Source organism: Neophocaena asiaeorientalis, unplaced genomic scaffold (genome assembly GCF_003031525.2).
Source record: "Neophocaena asiaeorientalis asiaeorientalis breed wild unplaced genomic scaffold, Neophocaena_asiaeorientalis_V1.1 scaffold77, whole genome shotgun sequence".
NCBI lineage: Eukaryota > Metazoa > Chordata > Mammalia > Artiodactyla > Phocoenidae > Neophocaena > Neophocaena asiaeorientalis.
In genome coordinates, this window is record NW_020174645.1 from 9,752,266 (window position 1) to 9,759,014 (window position 6,749).

At 41.0% G+C, this 6,749-nt stretch overlaps 1 non-coding gene across 1 annotated transcript; it reads left to right on the plus strand.

Moving 5' to 3' along the window:
- Nucleotides 1-5,699: 5,699 nt before the first annotated feature.
- On the plus strand, nucleotides 5,700-5,772 carry TRNAE-CUC (transfer RNA glutamic acid (anticodon CUC)). The gene has a single exon. It is a non-coding gene; the product is annotated as a tRNA-Glu (tRNA).
- The last annotated feature ends 977 nt before the right edge of the window (nucleotides 5,773-6,749 follow it).

The following is a 6,749-nucleotide window of genomic DNA, read 5'->3' on the forward strand; positions in this document are numbered from 1 at the left end:
GGGAAGCTCATTCAGCATCCACTAAACATTTGTTGATTGAACAACTAATGAAATGGCTATTTACAGATTCCTGAATTTGATTCTCTTTAAGTTGAGATTGAAAGGATAACTCATATGAATTTGCTCCATGCCACTTGTGCTCAAAATTTTCAGTTTTTCTACATTAAATATATCTGGCTCAAGGTCCTCTACTGCTCCTTCCACAGGCCAAGGCAGTTTGGAAATTCAGTCTGTTGGGCGTTGGGAGTTGGGTTTCTTCCCTTCTGTAGGGTCATTCAAGAAGTCTAAGAGGTTGTGGGGAAACAGGCCAGAAAATTTGGGAAAGGGCTCTTGGTCTTCAGTTATTTTTAATTTTTTTTTTTTTTTTTGGTACGCAGGGCTCTCACCGTTGTGACCTCTCCCGTTGCGGAGCACAGGCTCCGGACGCGCAGGCTCAGCGGCCATGGCTCACGGGCCCAGCCGCTCCGCGGCATGTGGGATCCTCCCGGACCGGGGCACGAACCCGTGTCTCCTGCATCGGCAGGCGGGCTCTCAACCACTGCGCCACCAGGGAAGCACTAAATAGCAATTTTATATGGCTTGACTTACTACATTTTCCCATCTCAGAATAAGTGCTGTGCTCCAGATGGAACCCATGCTCCCTGCAATGGAAGCGCAGAGTCCTAGCTGCTGGACGGGGGAAACTCCCATGGGTGATTACCTTTAGTTCCTTACCTCTGTGTGTATCTTCTCCCGGGTGGTCACTTAGGAGTATGGGGAGACATGAATAAATTATCTTGTTTTCTTGTTCTGATGTACCATATTGTAGGCTTGGAAGAACTTTCTAATCCCACTAATTGTTTTTAAGAAACAACGATTTTGATTTTGCAAATTTTACCACACCAAGTTCTCCACAATCGGGTACACCAAGATCTTACCACTGCAACCCTTCCTGGTGTTAAGCAGATGGATAATTTTGAAATATGTACGTATGGAATTAAGTTTCGTGACTATCCAAATACGCCAACCACTTCCACGGCATTTGGAATTATGCAGTGGAAAACATTTCCAATGATGCCCTTTTATGTGTTAATTTTGCAAAATTTATTCTCAATTATAATTTCAAATCACCTGAGCAATAGAAGAAAATCAGAAGTTGTATCAAAACCAAGAACTTATTTGAATTTAACATTAAGAAAACATTTTAAATTAATTAATTGGCACAAGTTGAAGATAACCCGTATTTAACAAGCCAGTTCTGGTTGACATTTGCCAAAATATGACATATTGAATATGTTCTCTTTATTCAATACCCCTTAAATTAAATTGTGAAAAAAAATTAAAGCAGAGGGTATAAAATAATTTACTTCCATGAGACTCAGGAAAATTTAATTAGATACCCCTTTAACTAAGAAATTTAGTTCTGTAAAATGTTTTTTAAATCTGTACTTTAAATGACCTTTAAATTTCAAGATTTTTTCAAGATACAGTTGTCCAGTCCTCATATTCATGAACATGCCAGAAATTTTAATTTCCTGCACATCTGCCAAGTCTCTTCAGTTTAGAACAAGATTTAATTCTAAGGTGCCTCCCTTTTTAAAAAACACACTTTCTCCTAAGTCAAAAGAATTTTTAAAAATATATTTTGAAGAAGCCCATAGACTGCAACTAAGACCCAGCACAGCCAAAAAAAAAAAAGACCCTAAGGCATTGTCTAAAGTAGTACAAAAGCCACTGGTTGAAAATGTTAAAAAAATTCATAATAAAAAGATACATTGTTAATATATATATATATTAACCATCTATATCTTTGAAACACTTAAAATATTTTCAGATTTAAAAATCCTCCTCCAGACTGACTTGGGGCAGCCTTGGCTCTTCAGTGTTCAGTACTACTCTCTTGCTGTACTTTTCAACATTACATTGATTTTAAATACACTTTTTAAAAAAAATCACATTGCCATTGAACTTGGGCCAAATACTGTGAAAGAGTGAGTTTAGGGGCATTGGAGGAATGGGATGAAATGTCTATAAATAGCAGTTCTCTGGGTAGCATGCACTGTGTAATAAAGTGTGTGTAACTCTGCCATGCCACGTAAATAATGACAGTAACTTGCATTTTCTCATTACTCTTCGTCCTCGAATTGAATCTGTGGTCTTTTGCCAGTATTAAGGTCTATTTCTCACTTCCTTACATCCCCCAGGGTCCCTACTATGATGGGAGTGGGTAGTCGACAGTCCCCTTGTTCCGCACACAGATCTTAACGACAGGTACACACCCAGCTGCGTTTTTGCCTCTGCCTTTTCAGTCTCACAAACCCAAAGGCAGTATGGTTCACGGCTGGACCAATGCCGAACAAAGCCAGGCCAGTGTAACTACACTTCCGTCACCTCTTTATTAACACCCTTCTCTCTTTTTAAATCCCAATGACCCCGGAGATTCTAGCCCAAGGCAATGACGCTAGACTCCAAGTAGGGAGAATTAGGAAGGATTCCAGAAGAAGAAATATCTTTAAAATTTTACCAGCCTGGAGGGCCTATTATTAATGTGCCAGAATAATATGATTGAGAATAAACCGGACTTATTTTCTACTCTAGACTCATCACAAATGACTAAGGGGGATGTTTTTCCCGCAAAGCAATTCAATCTTAGAGTCCTGGGGTGCTGAACTTGACTTGCTCCAGGGAGCTAAGATGCCTAGGATCTTAGGGACTTGAGTGAATGATCAAGATTCCATGCCCTTAGAGGGGAAGGGGTGCGAGTGCGTGTGAGAGAGGAGTGGCCAGGCTCCCTGAAGATCCATACTCGGGATGCAGAGCGGCGGTGGGGAGCAAGATGGCGGGAGAGAGATATATTATGCAAGCCAGCTTATCAACTGAAACGCGCACACAAAGTGCCTGGAGAACTTGTTACAATGGAAGTCTGATTCAGGAGGTCTGGAGTGGGTCCAGAGACTCTGCCTTTCTAACAAGGTCCCAGCTAATGCCCATACTATGGGTCCTGGGCCTCACGTGGAGCAGTAGTGGGTAAGGAGGAGGAGGCGGGAGGACTTGGAAGGAGGGGGCACAGGAAAGTCTAAACTTCATATTCTGTGGCACTGGGAGGAACGACAAAAGTTCTGGGTGGCTGAGTTGTACGCTGAGGGAAAGGACACTATTATCAACAGAACGGTCCATCTTCAAAGGGATCATTCCAGTCTGTACAAAGAGCATCTATTCCAACAGACTATGTAAAGAACTGAAGGCTGGGGCTTCCCTGGTGGCGCAGTGGTTGAGAGTCCGCCTGCCGATGCAGGAGACGCGGGTTCGTGCCCCGGTCCGGGAGGATCCCACATGACACGGAGCGACTGGGCCTGTGAGCCATGGCCGCTGAGCCTGCGCATCCGGAGCCTGTGCTCCGCAACGGGAGAGGCCACAACAGTGAGAGGCCGCATACTGCAAAAAAAAAGAAAAAAAATTGCTGTTTAGAAAATAAACAAGCAAATAAATAAAGGTAATCCCCCAGATCCTAAGGGGAGTTGAATTTAACTTAAGCTTTAATGTTAATCAAGTGAAATTGTGCCTTCTCACTTGAAACTGTTAAGTGCTGAATAATGGCAGTGACATTTAAACGCAACCCTAAGCGTATTTATATTAGGGAAATACCTTGACATCTTTAGTCTAAGTATTATAAACTATCCTAATACTAGTCATTAAGTTATCCTAAACTGTCGTTAATAAACTTCCCCCTTTGATTTGTAGCAACTTTATAAACAGAATGGGTGCTATGTATTTAGTTGGGTAAAGCAACTGCAGTAGATTGCCTGCAAAGATGGCTGCCAACAATTCCTCCTGTCCCTGTGGATGGGGGCCTCTTCCCCTCTCAAGAGGTGGAATCTATTTCTTCACTCCTTGGAGGCTGGCCTTTGACTTGCTTTGACCAATGGAATGTGGCAGAATCTGGTGGAAATACTATTCTGGGACTTCCAAGCTTAGGCCTGGAAGTTTCCACTTTAACCAGAGTGGGACACCATCTGCCATGTCTAGAAGTCCAGGCTGTCCTGCTGGAGAAAGAGGCCAAGGCAGGGGACTCCGGGAACTCAGCTGACAGCTAGGAGGCCCCATGCACACTAGGGAGTCCAGTCAGCCCCACAAGGAAGGAGGCCCAGCCATGCAGTCCCCAGTCGTTCAAGCCATTCCAGCTGAAGCACCAGCCCTGTGAGTGAGACCAGCGTGGGTCCTCCAGCCCCACATGAATGCACCCCAGCCGGCACTGCAAGGAACACAGATGAGCTGCCCCTCTGAGCCCTGACAGAGTTCCTGACCCACAGACTCAGGAACAAATTAAACGATTGTTATTTTAAGCCATTGCGTTTAGGTGTGGTCTGTCATGCAGCAATAGATAAGTGCTACAGTGACAATTCTCCAAATCCTTAAAACTGGGATTTACCAACTCTTTAAACTTTCTTGGAGGCTGAGAAGAAAAGCCAGGTAGAATATTCATTAACCAAAGCTGACATAACTAAGAGAATTTTTTTTTCTTTCTTTCTTTTTTTTTTTGACCGCAGCCCAGCTTGCAGGATCTTAGTTCCCTGACCGGGGATCAAACCTGCACCCCCTGCATTGGAAGGGTGGAGTCTTAACCACTGGACCACCAGGGAGTTCCCTAAGAGAAATTTTAAAAGTCCTTTTGAAAAAGCTTTGTGACTGTGCTCATACACTATTTCAGTGGCTGATGTTTCTGTCACGGAGAGTGACTTATTTATAAGTTAGCTAACGTGTAACCTTGACTAGAGCAATGACAAAAGTAGTCACTTTAATACTTATCTAATTCTTACTTGGCATTACGTTAAGGAGAAGTTCCAAGTAAGCTATGAGTGGGGATGAACAGTATTACAAATACTGCTGCCGCATCCTAGGCTACAAGTATTATCTGTATAAAGTACGTAGTGTACTTGTGTAGCAATAGAATGTTTATATGCATATATTCCTAGATCTAAGACCAAAAGTAATTTATCTAGGCCTAAAGTAAGTTTGAAGCAAGTTAGAATTTTCGTTCAAATTGTAGATGTGACTTGCATTACTAGTACTGAATTTTTAAAAACTTAGCTACCTAGTGTTACCAAGTTTGCCAGTCTTTTGACAACAGTTTTTATGGAAACATTGCTAGCAGTTTTGTCAACCTCAAGATTTTTTTTTATCTGCAAGACTGGGTTAGATTTTTTTTTTTTTAAAGAAGAGCATGTAAATTAGCAGGTGACATATAGATCAAATACTAACTATATTTGGTGCCTGTTCACTAGGAAATTACAAAAAAGAAGATAGGATAGGAGCTGAAAAAGAGCCAATAATAAGAGCCAAATACTAAGGGAAAAAAAGAATAGTTTATACCGAGAAATTATTAGCATAAGGCATCTTGCTCTGTAATATAACTTGTAAATGTAAGAGAACAGGAGAGAGGTGGTAAATATACAGAAAATAAGAGGAGAGCAAAGTGACTTAAAAAAATAGACTCATGCATACAGAATGAGGGAAAGATCTGAAAACTAGTCCACCGGGTTTCCATTTTGGGCAATATTCTGGACTAGATAATCTAAAAACTTTCCCACATTTGATAGTCAACTAGAAATACTGGAGAAAATAGAGATAATCTTCTGTAGTCAGAAAAAAAGGGTATGAAATCCAGAGTAGTGGGAGGAGGTCTTTGACTTTTAAAGGTGCCAAAGGAAAGAGGGGGGAGTTCCCTGGCAGTCCAGTGGTTAGGACTCTGCACTCTCATTGCAGAGGACCCAGGTTCAATCCCTGGTTGGGGAACTAAGGTCCCACAAGATGTGCAGCACGGCCAAAAAAAAAAAAAAGAAAAAAAAAACACCCCAAAACCAACCAGCCAAACAAACAAACCAAAGGACAGAGGGGACAAAGTTTGGGGGGAATTGGAACTATGGCCTCCACACAAACAAGGACCCTCAAAGAGCTCCACTCTTATGGAAGGGAGTGGGGTTCTAGAAAAATCTGCCCAGCCAGCATAGGGCAATAACTCGGATGTTTATCTCTCCTTAGGGGGGCCTGGGTGGGCAAGAAATGTCCCCTCTGAATTTGTCACAATACGACTGTACTCACATAGGTTTGGGTTTTAATTTATACTGTGGGGAACCGCCAAGCGAAGAAAGTAGCTAAACACAAGCTGTGGAAGGACAAACCTTCAGCCTTGACATACGGAATTCCCACAAATAAAGATCAACTCGTTTGAAATTACAAAACACACAAGGAAACAATTCACCATGAGCAAGAGACAAAAGAAACAATAAACAGCAAGATAGGTTGCCTATTGCTTCAGATAATTATATTTTTAAAGACTGTTAAAATAAATTGGATCACATCTATTTGTACAGCACAGGGAAATATAGCCATTATTTGGTAATAAGTTTAACTGGAGTATAATCTGTAAAAATATTGAATCACTGTGTTGTACAGCTGAAACTAATATAATATTGTAAATCAATTATATCTCAATAAAAATTAATTAGTAAAATAAAACTGACTAATTTTAAAATAAAATTAAAAAAAATAAATTGGATCACAGTGATTAAAGCCATAAATAAATGAATAAAAACCACGAGAAAAGAACGACTCTTAAAATAGATAAGTTACTTTTAAAAAAGAAAGTAGGGTGCCTGTATTTTGGTAAGCGATCTTTCTCTTTTTTTATCACTGTCAGTGGAACCAAATATTCAACATGAGATTGTACCTACGCATTTGTGTATTAGCTAGAAGCAGTAAAATTTCCCCGT